The 15,346-nt window shown below is 44.9% G+C and overlaps 8 non-coding genes across 8 annotated transcripts; all 8 read right to left on the bottom strand.

Moving 5' to 3' along the window:
• Positions 1-864: 864 nt before the first annotated feature.
• Positions 865-1,054, bottom strand: LOC141216814 (U2 spliceosomal RNA). The gene has a single exon (XR_012285812.1). It is a non-coding gene; the product is annotated as a U2 spliceosomal RNA (small nuclear RNA).
• Positions 1,055-7,236: 6,182 nt separating this feature from the next.
• Positions 7,237-7,427, bottom strand: LOC141215277 (U2 spliceosomal RNA). The gene has a single exon (XR_012284347.1). It is a non-coding gene; the product is annotated as a U2 spliceosomal RNA (small nuclear RNA).
• Positions 7,428-8,548: 1,121 nt separating this feature from the next.
• Positions 8,549-8,739, bottom strand: LOC141215275 (U2 spliceosomal RNA). The gene has a single exon (XR_012284345.1). It is a non-coding gene; the product is annotated as a U2 spliceosomal RNA (small nuclear RNA).
• A 1,123-nt stretch (positions 8,740-9,862) lies between these two features.
• Positions 9,863-10,053, bottom strand: LOC141215274 (U2 spliceosomal RNA). Its single transcript, XR_012284344.1, has one exon. It is a non-coding gene; the product is annotated as a U2 spliceosomal RNA (small nuclear RNA).
• Positions 10,054-11,174: 1,121 nt separating this feature from the next.
• On the bottom strand, positions 11,175-11,365 carry LOC141215273 (U2 spliceosomal RNA). Its single transcript, XR_012284343.1, has one exon. It is a non-coding gene; the product is annotated as a U2 spliceosomal RNA (small nuclear RNA).
• Positions 11,366-12,482: 1,117 nt separating this feature from the next.
• Positions 12,483-12,673, bottom strand: LOC141216434 (U2 spliceosomal RNA). The gene has a single exon (XR_012285468.1). It is a non-coding gene; the product is annotated as a U2 spliceosomal RNA (small nuclear RNA).
• A 1,123-nt stretch (positions 12,674-13,796) lies between these two features.
• LOC141215272 (U2 spliceosomal RNA) lies at positions 13,797-13,987 on the bottom strand. Its single transcript, XR_012284342.1, has one exon. It is a non-coding gene; the product is annotated as a U2 spliceosomal RNA (small nuclear RNA).
• A 1,120-nt stretch (positions 13,988-15,107) lies between these two features.
• Positions 15,108-15,298, bottom strand: LOC141215270 (U2 spliceosomal RNA). The gene has a single exon (XR_012284341.1). It is a non-coding gene; the product is annotated as a U2 spliceosomal RNA (small nuclear RNA).
• Positions 15,299-15,346: the final 48 nt, after the last annotated feature.

Below are 15,346 nucleotides of genomic sequence, written 5' to 3'. Positions count from 1 at the left end.
AGGCGGGGGGGGGGTGGAACGAGCAGCTGTCTACCCTTAGCAGGAGGGTTGCTGATTAATTACCTCTCCTGCTGCTGCTGCTGCTGGCTGTCCAGCAGCAGACTGAAGGTGGCTGCTGCTGTGCGCAGGTATATAAAGGCTCAGAGCCTATTATGACACGCGCAGCCAGCGTTCCATTGCCACATTCCGTCTACTGCAGGCGGGATACCTGGATGGCTGAATGTCACTGAGAAGCTCACAGAGACCGCCATAAGCAACAGTTTAAAAGAATGCCACAGACTAATCAACCAAACTTTTTGGGTTGGTTTCTCTTTTATAGTCTGCAGGCATTAAATCAAAGAAGTCAGTGTTCCAGCAGAGGGAGACAACGTTTCAGAAAAGGCATTGTAGCAAACCAAAAAAGAAATTTTAAGCGCAGCAGAGTAACCAGCTCACATACCTGTTAGCTCAGGTGAGTTTAAAAGGCTGCTGTTGATAACAAGGGCATTTGCTAAATAGATGGTGTGTGTGCAACAATATACTGAAAGGTCAATTATATTGTGCAGCTTATCTCACCACCTGTAGTTATTTAGGTGAAAGCTCCAAAATGCTTGCCTAATATGTCTGTTTATCCAAAAGGAAGTATAGAGGGAGAGCTAGATAGATAGCATTGCATTACATTACATTACATGGCAATGCAATGCACAGTTGCTGAAGTTGAACCAAAATGAGCTTGTCATCTGGCTTCTGCAACTTTTAACATGAAAAATCCAATGAGGAGAAGAAAAGCAAAGCCAAAGAGTCCATCCCAAAATCCGACAAACAAGCAAAATGAACAAAAAGCATTGAATTCAATTCTTTCTGATTTTAGAAACTGCATTAAAGAAGGGGTGCACCGGTCCTGGAGATACTGCAATACCAGGTCAATGCGTGGAGTGGACAGAGCAAGCTCTTTTTCCATCTCCCTGTTCTAAAAATCCATTTAATATATGGTCCCCAGATAGGGGACGTATCAGATATTAAACTGATAAGAACAGATCAGGTTTCAACATATTTTATTATGTGCGTAAAAGATGGTTTACAATCAAAAACAGCAACACAAACAATACATTAATAAAACACAGAATTCCACCCATAAAAACCCCATATACGATTAGCATCCCTCCTCCCAATACATTTGACATCCCTCAAGTAATAAATATACATCTGACTAAAAGCAATTTTAAGACAATCCTTCACAGAAATAGCATCACGTTTAAAAAGTAAAATATTGCGTGCCTTCCAAAGGGCGTCTTTAAAACAGTTAATCATACACCAACATATACAATACTGTTGAGGGGTCGGACATTTAAAAAGGCCATATAAAACATATTCATGGTTAAAATCTCTTAAACCGCAAGTCCATTTTAAAAGAATCCCAACTTTGTGCCAAAGTTCCTGTGCAAATGGGCAATTCCACATAAGGTGCAAGGTGGTTTCGTCATAAACACATGAGTCTCTGGGGCATTTTGCTCTGGCCACCAGGCCTCTCCTGTGTTGAAACTCTCTGGTGGGGAGGCACTGGTGGACCACCATCCATGCGATGTCCTTATGTCCATTTGCTAAGAATTTCCCGAAGACATTCTTCCAAACTTGCTTCGATCTCTCTTCTGAGAAATTTACTATGGGGGTCACATCTTCATTCCTCCTCAGAAAAGATAAAAGCTTCTTGCGGTCTTTAAAAATGTCCATATTAAAATCACCAAGGCTATAAAATCGAACAGTCTTTTCTAAGATTGCTTGGTGTTTGGGGGGGCATAGTAAAACAGGGGAATTCAACGACAACTTAAACCATCTTTTAAAAATCATCCCACAAGTACATTTTAAAAAATAACTTAGCGCACTATTACCATTAAAATGTTTGAAACAAAAGCAGAAATAATTTAAATACAAATAAATATGTAAGTCGGGGACATCCCTTCCGCCGTTCATTTTATTCTTCCTCATTATTTCTCTCCTTAATTTTTCCATTTTGGAGTTCCATAAAAACATAAAGATCATCCTAGTCATTTTTTTAATTAAAACATCAGAGGGGGGGTACACCATAGCTATATACAGTATAAGGGGTAACAACACTGATTTTATAATTAAAATTTTCCCCTCCATTGTTAGGGACCTCAAACCCCAAAATGATATTTTCTTTGACATTTTTTCTATGACATTCTCCCAGCTTTGAGTTCCCACATTCTCCTCGTTAAAAACAACTCCAAGAATTTTTACATTGTCTCGTTTTATAGTGAGCTGCGGGAGTTGGGCGGTGTCCCAGGATCCCAAAGTCAGACATTCAGATTTATTTAAATTAAGTTTAAAACCGGATGCCTGGGAAAAAAAATCAATGCGCAACACCGCCCTCCGGAGGGAAGCAGGGTCCACGCACACAACCGTCACGTCATCCATGTAGCCAAAGACTCTCACATCACTGCCACCTCCGCCAGGAACAGGAACCCCTCTAATCACTTTGTCTTTCCTTATTGCGCTCAGCAGGGGCTCCATGGCGCAGATGAACAGGATGGGCGACAAGGGGCATCCCTGCTTCACTCCGGACTCAAGGGGAACTCCATCTGTTAAAAAGCCATTAAGAGAAATTTGACTAAAACAATTTTTATATAAAATCTTAATACAATTTAAAAGCATATTAGGGATACCCATTCTTTTTAAAACTGTAAAAAGAAATGTATGAGAGACTCTATCGAAAGCTTTTTCAAAATCTAGGGCTAAAAGAGCTACATTTTGACCCCGGTCTCTGGAATACCAAATTACATCCCTTAATACGTTTAAAACCTCTGAAATACTTCTGCCTGGTACACTACAAACCTGCTCAGGCTGGATTAGTTTGGCAATGACATTCCTGAGCCGGTCTGCAACCACCTTAGCAAGTACCTTGTAATCAACATTTAGGAGAGTTATGGGTCTCCAATTCGCTAGAGCACTGCGATCACCTTTTTTATATATCAAAGACACCACTCCTCTCCTCCACGAAAATGGCAACTGTTCAGAAATAAAAACTTCTTTAAAAAGCATAAAAAGGTCCTCTTTTAAAATGTCCCAAAAAGTAAGATAAAACTCTACAGGTAGTCCATCACACCCAGGTGCTTTGCCCTTAGAGAAACTTTTAAAAACATAAAATAATTCCTCTAAAACAATATCGCGTTCTAAAAACTCCTGGTCTGTAAAATTTAACTTAAAATCGAGATCATTAAGAGCATCAGATAAAAAGGACTCATCTATACACTTTTTACTAAAAAGATGCTTATAAAAGTTAAAAGTAGCATTCAACATTCCCTGCATAGATGTTTCACCCTCTAGATTTGTGATCACTTCTCTTTTATCCATGACTTTTTTGAAGAAGAAGCGAGAGCACTTCTCTCCCTCCTCCAAGTGCTGCACTCTAGAGTTAAAAATAATCTCTTTCCCCTTTGTGTCTATGCAGTTCTGGATTTCAGTTTTTAGGCTAGCAATATCATCTCCCACCTCCACCCCTAGCTCTTTGAATTTAAAAAGTGTTTGTAGTTTGGTGTTAAGATCACTAAAACATCTTTTTTTCTCTCTAGCTTTACGTCTCCCTGCTTTTATAAAAAACATTCTGACTTTTTTTTTCAAATTTTCCCACCAGGTTACCATAGGGGCATCAGAAGGTTTTTGTCGCTGCCAGGCTTGATAGGCTTTACCAAAGTCTTGTCGAATCAGAGGGTCCTCCAGCAGGTAAGTACTTAGACGCCAGAGGCCCCTGTTGACCCTCTGTTCATCCCGGTATTCTAGGTGCACCTCCAAGCCCTTATGGTCAGAAAATATATTTGATGTTAAAACACATTTTACAGGGTTAAAATCATCTGATAGGAAAATAAAATCGATCCTGGAGGACACCCCTCTTCCGGACCACGTATAACCAGGGTCCGTCGGCAGGAGTGACCTCCACGCATTGCATAATTTAAAATCAGTTATAAAATCTTTCAATAGATGACATGACTTATCCAATTTGCGTAAAGGGTCACCCCCCGCTCGTTGTTCACTAGCACAAAGACAATTAAAATCACCCCCTACGATCAGGGGAGATGACCCAGTACAGTACAATGGCAATATCCCAAATAAATTAATTCTCTCTTGCTTATCAGGGGGAGCATAAATATTCATTACACGTAGGGTAAAACCATTAAATTTAAAATGCACTAAAACCACTCTGCCTGGTACTATTTCTGTGACAGCATTTACAGTAATATTTCTCCCACGACAGAGGAAGCCCACCACCGCTGACTTGTTGTCATTGGAGCCAGACCAGATGGAGGGCCCCAGTCTCCAATCTGTCTTGATGTCATTATAATTTAGTGCATGTTGTATCCCGCATTCCTGTAATAAACAAATGTCAAAGTCAGCGGTTTCTAAATACTTGAATAGAGCAGCCCTACGAACTGGGCTCTTTAATGACCTCACATTCAGTGAGACAAGTCTTAATGTGGGCATTCATAGGTCAGGGTGGTGGATCTTCCATGAGGACACCTGACTCAAAGCCCTGTATGTCAAATTGCTCCAGGACATCCGGGCTAGAGGACCCAAACGACTCGATATTCTGTGAGCCGGCGGTTGCCCCCTCGTAGGTCACGGTTCCCAGCCACATTCCAGGAGACGCTGGGGCTTCGACATTCCGTCTCTTTTTCGGGGCAGACTCCACTAGGTCACTGGTGCAGTCCTCCTCTTCCTCCACCTCCTCCAGTGGGAGAGACTGGTCCATCAGGATAAGATCACCAACACCGATTCCCTGATGTTCGCCACCTAGAAGCAAAGCCCCCTCATCTGGCTGGCTAATCGCCCTGGAAGATCCTGAGGCCATCGCTGCGTGGTCCCCTGTAGCCAACCGCACAGGGGCACCACCCTCCAGCCCAACAGGATCGGTATCGGGAACCATCGACACGGAGGATACCCTCCCAGAAGGAGGACCCCTCCGCTCCGGTCCATGCGAGGTCCGCCCATCGTTAAGGGACTTCGATGCAGGGGCCGCCCCAGAGGGGCCTCCGGCTCCCTGCTCCATCCCAGCCTTCTCGCCCTTCGAACCGCCCTCCGACGCCGGCCCGCCAGTGAAGACCGGCGGGCGCATCGGCTCAGCTGCAGAAGATGCAGCTTCTACGTAGGTCCTGGTCCTGGTCCTGTTGGGGCATCCTCGGAACATGCGCCCCGCCTCACCACAAAGATTGCATTTCCTCCCAGCGGGACAGTCCTTCATTAAATGTCCGTAACAGCTGCAATTATTGCAGCGGTCTACTTTCCTGCCCGTGCAGGACGTTTGGGTATGACCCATTTGTCCACAGTTCCTGCAACATACCGGCATTCCAGGGTAAAATAAGTAGCCTCTGCTCTTACCGATCACAAATGTTGAGGGAGGGTGTAGCATTCCTCCCACTCCGCTTGGGTCCCTCTTTAGACGGGCCATGTACCTCCTCTTGCCGCACCAGAAGCCTACCGCGTTCTTCACAGTGCCCAGGTATCTCAGATCGTCACAATAACGGATAAGGTAGGTCGAGATGTCTGCAGCTTCCACAAAGGGGTTCGGGAAATGTACCACGATAGGGATCTCGTCATAGGCATACAAGAGACAAAAGGTTAGTCCATCCAATTCATCCAAGTAGTTTTTCTCATTTACCTTTTGTACGAGTTGGTGACAGCATCCCTGGCTCTTGAAGGTGATGGTGTAAGTCCCCTTGTACTCATTGTCCTGGAAGCAGAATATGTCTTCCCGCCGAAACTCCAGAACTCCAAGCAGAATCCTATGGCAGATGTAATCCAAATTCTTCTCCGTCCTCGATCCTGCTCCAACTTCAATCCTCACGGTGTTCCGCATCCGGGCATCACCCGATGAATATGTGAGCGTTGCTGGCATCCTTCACTCAGGAACGTACCGACTCTTCTCTCTGAAAGGCGCAAGCCTTCATGGGATCCCTTCCCGTTGCTCCCGGACTAATCCTTCCTCCCAATAGCAGCAGGGGGGTTAAGTCCCTCCGAAAAGGAACGATCCCCCCAGGCCGAGAGAAAGGGTACCAAGAGCACCTCACAGGCAAGACCACACAGGTAAACCTGATAGATCGTGCCAAAAGGCCGAGAAGCGATAACCAGAATTGGTTTCCGACTACGGTGCCACCCAAGGATTCTGAAAAGTCCATTTGTGGAGATGGCCACCTGGACTCCCGTTAAGAAGACATGCTGTCAACCTCTAGATCCCTCACATGCCTGCACTTTTCGGCTTGCTGCTGCTGCAATCCACGCGTTTTAGATCTCCATAACTCCACCTCTTTTAGCACAGTACCCTCAACCCCCGGCTGTTCCCACCCGCCTCAACACCGTTGGAAGGGAGGAGAACCAATTAAGGCGGGGGGGGGGGGTGGAACGAGCAGCTGTCTACCCTTAGCAGGAGGGTTGCTGATTAATTACCTCTCCTGCTGCTGCTGCTGCTGGCTGTCCAGCAGCAGACTGAAGGTGGCTGCTGCTGTGCGCAGGTATATAAAGGCTCAGAGCCTATTATGACACGCGCAGCCAGCGTTCCATTGCCACATTCCGTCTACTGCAGGCGGGATACCTGGATGGCTGAATGTCACTGAGAAGCTCACAGAGACCGCCATAAGCAACAGTTTAAAAGAATGCCACAGACTAATCAACCAAACTTTTTGGGTTGGTTTCTCTTTTATAGTCTGCAGGCATTAAATGAAAGAAGTCAGTGTTCCAGCAGAGGGAGACAACGTTTCAGAAAAGGCATTGTAGCAAACCAAAAAAGAAATTTTAAGCGCAGCAGAGTAACCAGCTCACATACCTGTTAGCTCAGGTGAGTTTAAAAGGCTGCTGTTGATAACAAGGGCATTTGCTAAATAGATGGTGTGTGTGCAACAATATACTGAAAGGTCAATTATATTGTGCAGCTTATCTCACCACCTGTAGTTATTTAGGTGAAAGCTCCAAAATGCTTGCCTAATATGTCTGTTTATCCAAAAGGAAGTATAGAGGGAGAGCTAGATAGATAGCATTGCATTACATTACATTACATGGCAATGCAATGCACAGTTGCTGAAGTTGAACCAAAATGAGCTTGTCATCTGGCTTCTGCAACTTTTAACATGAAAAATCCAATGAGGAGAAGAAAAGCAAAGCCAAAGAGTCCATCCCAAAATCCGACAAACAAGCAAAATGAACAAAAAGCATTGAATTCAATTCTTTCTGATTTTAGAAACTGCATTAAAGAAGGGGTGCACCGGTCCTGGAGATACTGCAATACCAGGTCAATGCGTGGAGTGGACAGAGCAAGCTCTTTTTCCATCTCCCTGTTCTAAAAATCCATTTAATATATGGTCCCCAGATAGGGGACGTATCAGATATTAAACTGATAAGAACAGATACTACACTTGATCTTAGCCAAAAGGCCGAGAAGCGATAACCAGAATTGGTTTCCGACTACGGTGCCACCCAAGGATTCTGAAAAGTCCATTTGTGGAGATGGCCACCTGGACTCCCGTTAAGAAGACATGCTGTCAACCTCTAGATCCCTCACATGCCTGCACTTTTCGGCTTGCTGCTGCTGCAATCCACGCGTTTTAGATCTGCATAACTCCACCTCTTTTAGCACAGTACCCTCAACCCCCGGCTGTTCCCACCCGCCTCAACACCGTTGGAAGGGAGGAGAACCAATTAAGGCGGGGGGGGGGGTGGAACGAGCAGCTGTCTACCCTTAGCAGGAGGGTTGCTGATTAATTACCTCTCCTGCTGCTGCTGCTGCTGGCTGTCCAGCAGCAGACTGAAGGTGGCTGCTGCTGTGCGCAGGTATATAAAGGCTCAGAGCCTATTATGACACGCGCAGCCAGCGTTCCATTGCCACATTCCGTCTACTGCAGGCGGGATACCTGGATGGCTGAATGTCACTGAGAAGCTCACAGAGACCGCCATAAGCAACAGTTTAAAAGAATGCCACAGACTAATCAACCAAACTTTTTGGGTTGGTTTCTCTTTTATAGTCTGCAGGCATTAAATGAAAGAAGTCAGTGTTCCAGCAGAGGGAGACAACGTTTCAGAAAAGGCATTGTAGCAAACCAAAAAAGAAATTTTAAGCGCAGCAGAGTAACCAGCTCACATACCTGTTAGCTCAGGTGAGTTTAAAAGGCTGCTGTTGATAACAAGGGCATTTGCTAAATAGATGGTGTGTGTGCAACAATATACTGAAAGGTCAATTATATTGTGCAGCTTATCTCACCACCTGTAGTTATTTAGGTGAAAGCTCCAAAATGCTTGCCTAATATGTCTGTTTATCCAAAAGGAAGTATAGAGGGAGAGCTAGACAGATAGCATTGCATTACATTACATTACATGGCAATGCAATGCACAGTTGCTGAAGTTGAACCAAAATGAGCTTGTCATCTGGCTTCTGCAACTTTTAACATGAAAAATCCAATGAGGAGAAGAAAAGCAAAGCCAAAGAGTCCATCCCAAAATCCGACAAACAAGCAAAATGAACAAAAAGCATTGAATTCAATTCTTTCTGATTTTAGAAACTGCATTAAAGAAGGGGTGCACCGGTCCTGGAGATACTGCAATACCAGGTCAATGCGTGGAGTGGACAGAGCAAGCTCTTTTTCCATCTCCCTGTTCTAAAAATCCATTTAATATATGGTCCCCAGATAGGGGACGTATCAGATATTAAACTGATAAGAACAGATACTACACTTGATCTTAGCCAAAAGGCCGAGAAGCGATAACCAGAATTGGTTTCCGACTACGGTGCCACCCAAGGATTCTGAAAAGTCCATTTGTGGAGATGGCCACCTGGACTCCCGTTAAGAAGACATGCTGTCAACCTCTAGATCCCTCACATGCCTGCACTTTTCGGCTTGCTGCTGCTGCAATCCACGCGTTTTAGATCTGCATAACTCCACCTCTTTTAGCACAGTACCCTCAACCCCCGGCTGTTCCCACCCGCCTCAACACCGTTGGAAGGGAGGAGAACCAATTAAGGCGGGGGGGGGGGGGTGGAACGAGCAGCTGTCTACCCTTAGCAGGAGGGTTGCTGATTAATTACCTCTCCTGCTGCTGCTGCTGCTGGCTGTCCAGCAGCAGACTGAAGGTGGCTGCTGCTGTGCGCAGGTATATAAAGGCTCAGAGCCTATTATGACACGCGCAGCCAGCGTTCCATTGCCACATTCCGTCTACTGCAGGCGGGATACCTGGATGGCTGAATGTCACTGAGAAGCTCACAGAGACCGCCATAAGCAACAGTTTAAAAGAATGCCACAGACTAATCAACCAAACTTTTTGGGTTGGTTTCTCTTTTATAGTCTGCAGGCATTAAATGAAAGAAGTCAGTGTTCCAGCAGAGGGAGACAACGTTTCAGAAAAGGCATTGTAGCAAACCAAAAAAGAAATTTTAAGCGCAGCAGAGTAACCAGCTCACATACCTGTTAGCTCAGGTGAGTTTAAAAGGCTGCTGTTGATAACAAGGGCATTTGCTAAATAGATGGTGTGTGTGCAACAATATACTGAAAGGTCAATTATATTGTGCAGCTTATCTCACCACCTGTAGTTATTTAGGTGAAAGCTCCAAAATGCTTGCCTAATATGTCTGTTTATCCAAAAGGAAGTATAGAGGGAGAGCTAGATAGATAGCATTGCATTACATTACATTACATGGCAATGCAATGCACAGTTGCTGAAGTTGAACCAAAATGAGCTTGTCATCTGGCTTCTGCAACTTTTAACATGAAAAATCCAATGAGGAGAAGAAAAGCAAAGCCAAAGAGTCCATCCCAAAATCCGACAAACAAGCAAAATGAACAAAAAGCATTGAATTCAATTCTTTCTGATTTTAGAAACTGCATTAAAGAAGGGGTGCACCGGTCCTGGAGATACTGCAATACCAGGTCAATGCGTGGAGTGGACAGAGCAAGCTCTTTTTCCATCTCCCTGTTCTAAAAATCCATTTAATATATGGTCCCCAGATAGGGGACGTATCAGATATTAAACTGATAAGAACAGATACTACACTTGATCTTAGCCAAAAGGCCGAGAAGCGATAACCAGAATTGGTTTCCGACTACGGTGCCACCCAAGGATTCTGAAAAGTCCATTTGTGGAGATGGCCACCTGGACTCCCGTTAAGAAGACATGCTGTCAACCTCTAGATCCCTCACATGCCTGCACTTTTCGGCTTGCTGCTGCTGCAATCCACGCGTTTTAGATCTGCATAACTCCACCTCTTTTAGCACAGTACCCTCAACCCCCGGCTGTTCCCACCCGCCTCAACACCGTTGGAAGGGAGGAGAACCAATTAAGGCGGGGGGGGGGGTGGAACGGGCAGCTGTCTACCCTTAGCAGGAGGGTTGCTGATTAATTACCTCTCCTGCTGCTGCTGCTGCTGGCTGTCCAGCAGCAGACTGAAGGTGGCTGCTGCTGTGCGCAGGTATATAAAGGCTCAGAGCCTATTATGACACGCGCAGCCAGCGTTCCATTGCCACATTCCGTCTACTGCAGGCGGGATACCTGGATGGCTGAATGTCACTGAGAAGCTCACAGAGACCGCCATAAGCAACAGTTTAAAAGAATGCCACAGACTAATCAACCAAACTTTTTGGGTTGGTTTCTCTTTTATAGTCTGCAGGCATTAAATGAAAGAAGTCAGTGTTCCAGCAGAGGGAGACAACGTTTCAGAAAAGGCATTGTAGCAAACCAAAAAAGAAATTTTAAGCGCAGCAGAGTAACCAGCTCACATACCTGTTAGCTCAGGTGAGTTTAAAAGGCTGCTGTTGATAACAAGGGCATTTGCTAAATAGATGGTGTGTGTGCAACAATATACTGAAAGGTCAATTATATTGTGCAGCTTATCTCACCACCTGTAGTTATTTAGGTGAAAGCTCCAAAATGCTTGCCTAATATGTCTGTTTATCCAAAAGGAAGTATAGAGGGAGAGCTAGATAGATAGCATTGCATTACATTACATTACATGGCAATGCAATGCACAGTTGCTGAAGTTGAACCAAAATGAGCTTGTCATCTGGCTTCTGCAACTTTTAACATGAAAAATCCAATGAGGAGAAGAAAAGCAAAGCCAAAGAGTCCATCCCAAAATCCGACAAACAAGCAAAATGAACAAAAAGCATTGAATTCAATTCTTTCTGATTTTAGAAACTGCATTAAAGAAGGGGTGCACCGGTCCTGGAGATACTGCAATACCAGGTCAATGCGTGGAGTGGACAGAGCAAGCTCTTTTTCCATCTCCCTGTTCTAAAAATCCATTTAATATATGGTCCCCAGATAGGGGACGTATCAGATATTAAACTGATAAGAACAGATACTACACTTGATCTTAGCCAAAAGGCCGAGAAGCGATAACCAGAATTGGTTTCCGACTACGGTGCCACCCAAGGATTCTGAAAAGTCCATTTGTGGAGATGGCCACCTGGACTCCCGTTAAGAAGACATGCTGTCAACCTCTAGATCCCTCACATGCCTGCACTTTTCGGCTTGCTGCTGCTGCAATCCACGCGTTTTAGATCTGCATAACTCCACCTCTTTTAGCACAGTACCCTCAACCCCCGGCTGTTCCCACCCGCCTCAACACCGTTGGAAGGGAGGAGAACCAATTAAGGCGGGGGGGGGGTGGAACGAGCAGCTGTCTACCCTTAGCAGGAGGGTTGCTGATTAATTACCTCTCCTGCTGCTGCTGCTGGCTGTCCAGCAGCAGACTGAAGGTGGCTGCTGCTGTGCGCAGGTATATAAAGGCTCAGAGCCTATTATGACACGCGCAGCCAGCGTTCCATTGCCACATTCCGTCTACTGCAGGCGGGATACCTGGATGGCTGAATGTCACTGAGAAGCTCACAGAGACCGCCATAAGCAACAGTTTAAAAGAATGCCACAGACTAATCAACCAAACTTTTTGGGTTGGTTTCTCCTTTATAGTCTGCAGGCATTAAATGAAAGAAGTCAGTGTTCCAGCAGAGGGAGACAACGTTTCAGAAAAGGCATTGTAGCAAACCAAAAAAGAAATTTTAAGCGCAGCAGAGTAACCAGCTCACATACCTGTTAGCTCAGGTGAGTTTAAAAGGCTGCTGATGATAACAAGGGCATTTGCTAAATAGATGGTGTGTGTGCAACAATATACTGAAAGGTCAATTATATTGTGCAGCTTATCTCACCACCTGTAGTTATTTAGGTGAAAGCTCCAAAATGCTTGCCTAATATGTCTGTTTATCCAAAAGGAAGTATAGAGGGAGAGCTAGATAGATAGCATTGCATTACATTACATTACATGGCAATGCAATGCACAGTTGCTGAAGTTGAACCAAAATGAGCTTGTCATCTGGCTTCTGCAACTTTTAACATGAAAAATCCAATGAGGAGAAGAAAAGCAAAGCCAAAGAGTCCATCCCAAAATCCGACAAACAAGCAAAATGAACAAAAAGCATTGAATTCAATTCTTTCTGATTTTAGAAACTGCATTAAAGAAGGGGTGCACCGGTCCTGGAGATACTGCAATACCAGGTCAATGCGTGAAGTGGACAGAGCAAGCTCTTTTTCCATCTCCCTGTTCTAAAAATCCATTTAATATATGGTCCCCAGATAGGGGACGTATCAGATATTAAACTGATAAGAACAGATACTACACTTGATCTTAGCCAAAAGGCCGAGAAGCGATAACCAGAATTGGTTTCCGACTACGGTGCCACCCAAGGATTCTGAAAAGTCCATTTGTGGAGATGGCCACCTGGACTCCCGTTAAGAAGACATGCTGTCAACCTCTAGATCCCTCACATGCCTGCACTTTTCGGCTTGCTGCTGCTGCAATCCACGCGTTTTAGATCTGCATAACTCCACCTCTTTTAGCACAGTACCCTCAACCCCCGGCTGTTCCCACCCGCCTCAACACCGTTGGAAGGGAGGAGAACCAATTAAGGCGGGGGGGGGGGGGTGGAACGAGCAGCTGTCTACCCTTAGCAGGAGGGTTGCTGATTAATTACCTCTCCTGCTGCTGCTGCTGCTGGCTGTCCAGCAGCAGACTGAAGGTGGCTGCTGCTGTGCGCAGGTATATAAAGGCTCAGAGCCTATTATGACACGCGCAGCCAGCGTTCCATTGCCACATTCCGTCTACTGCAGGCGGGATACCTGGATGGCTGAATGTCACTGAGAAGCTCACAGAGACCGCCATAAGCAACAGTTTAAAAGAATGCCACAGACTAATCAACCAAACTTTTTGGGTTGGTTTCTCTTTTATAGTCTGCAGGCATTAAATGAAAGAAGTCAGTGTTCCAGCAGAGGGAGACAACGTTTCAGAAAAGGCATTGTAGCAAACCAAAAAAGAAATTTTAAGCGCAGCAGAGTAACCAGCTCACATACCTGTTAGCTCAGGTGAGTTTAAAAGGCTGCTGTTGATAACAAGGGCATTTGCTAAATAGATGGTGTGTGTGCAACAATATACTGAAAGGTCAATTATATTGTGCAGCTTATCTCACCACCTGTAGTTATTTAGGTGAAAGCTCCAAAATGCTTGCCTAATATGTCTGTTTATCCAAAAGGAAGTAGAGAGGGAGAGCTAGATAGATAGCATTGCATTACATTACATTACATGGCAATGCAATGCACAGTTGCTGAAGTTGAACCAAAATGAGCTTGTCATCTGGCTTCTGCAACTTTTAACATGAAAAATCCAATGAGGAGAAGAAAAGCAAAGCCAAAGAGTCCATCCCAAAATCCGACAAACAAGCAAAATGAACAAAAAGCATTGAATTCAATTCTTTCTGATTTTAGAAACTGCATTAAAGAAGGGGTGCACCGGTCCTGGAGATACTGCAATACCAGGTCAATGCGTGGAGTGGACAGAGCAAGCTCTTTTTCCATCTCCCTGTTCTAAAAATCCATTTAATATATGGTCCCCAGATAGGGGACGTATCAGATATTAAACTGATAAGAACAGATACTACACTTGATCTTAGCCAAAAGGCCGAGAAGCGATAACCAGAATTGGTTTCCGACTACGGTGCCACCCAAGGATTCTGAAAAGTCCATTTGTGGAGATGGCCACCTGGACTCCCGTTAAGAAGACATGCTGTCAACCTCTAGATCCCTCACATGCCTGCACTTTTCGGCTTGCTGCTGCTGCAATCCACGCGTTTTAGATCTGCATAACTCCACCTCTTTTAGCACAGTACCCTCAACCCCCGGCTGTTCCCACCCGCCTCAACACCGTTGGAAGGGAGGAGAACCAATTAAGGCGGGGGGGGGGTGGAACGAGCAGCTGTCTACCCTTAGCAGGAGGGTTGCTGATTAATTACCTCTCCTGCTGCTGCTGCTGCTGGCTGTCCAGCAGCAGACTGAAGGTGGCTGCTGCTGTGCACAGGTATATAAAGGCTCAGAGCCTATTATGACACGCGCAGCCAGCGTTCCATTGCCACATTCCGTCTACTGCAGGCGGGATACCTGGATGGCTGAATGTCACTGAGAAGCTCACAGAGACCGCCATAAGCAACAGTTTAAAAGAATGCCACAGACTAATCAACCAAACTTTTTGGGTTGGTTTCTCTTTTATAGTCTGCAGGCATTAAATGAAAGAAGTCAGTGTTCCAGCAGAGGGAGACAACGTTTCAGAAAAGGCATTGTAGCAAACCAAAAAAGAAATTTTAAGCGCAGCAGAGTAACCAGCTCACATACCTGTTAGCTCAGGTGAGTTTAAAAGGCTGCTGTTGATAACAAGGGCATTTGCTAAATAGATGGTGTGTGTGCAACAATATACTGAAAGGTCAATTATATTGTGCAGCTTATCTCACCACCTGTAGTTATTTAGGTGAAAGCTCCAAAATGCTTGCCTAATATGTCTGTTTATCCAAAAGGAAGTATAGAGGGAGAGCTAGATAGATAGCATTGCATTACATTACATTACATGGCAATGCAATGCACAGTTGCTGAAGTTGAACCAAAATGAGCTTGTCATCTGGCTTCTGCAACTTTTAACATGAAAAATCCAATGAGGAGAAGAAAAGCAAAGTCAAAGAGTCCATCCCAAAATCCGACAAACAAGCAAAATGAACAAAAAGCATTGAATTCAATTCTTTCTGATTTTAGAAACTGCATTAAAGAAGGGGTGCACCGGTCCTGGAGATACTGCAATACCAGGTCAATGCGTGGAGTGGACAGAGCAAGCTCTTTTTCCATCTCCCTGTTCTAAAAATCCATTTAATATATGGTCCCCAGATAGGGGACGTATCAGATATTAAACTGATAAGAACAGATACTACACTTGATCTTAGCCAAAAGGCCGAGAAGCGATAACCAGAATTGGTTTCCGACTACGGTGCCACCCAAGGATTCTGAAAAG

Source organism: Phyllobates terribilis, unplaced genomic scaffold (genome assembly GCF_046119375.1).
Source record: "Phyllobates terribilis strain yellow unplaced genomic scaffold, ASM4611937v1 Scaffold_236__1_contigs__length_3049075, whole genome shotgun sequence".
NCBI classification, from domain to species: Eukaryota; Metazoa; Chordata; class Amphibia; order Anura; family Dendrobatidae; genus Phyllobates; species Phyllobates terribilis.
Note: the sequence above shows the minus strand (reverse complement) of the source record. Positions and strands in the feature narration are given on the sequence as shown.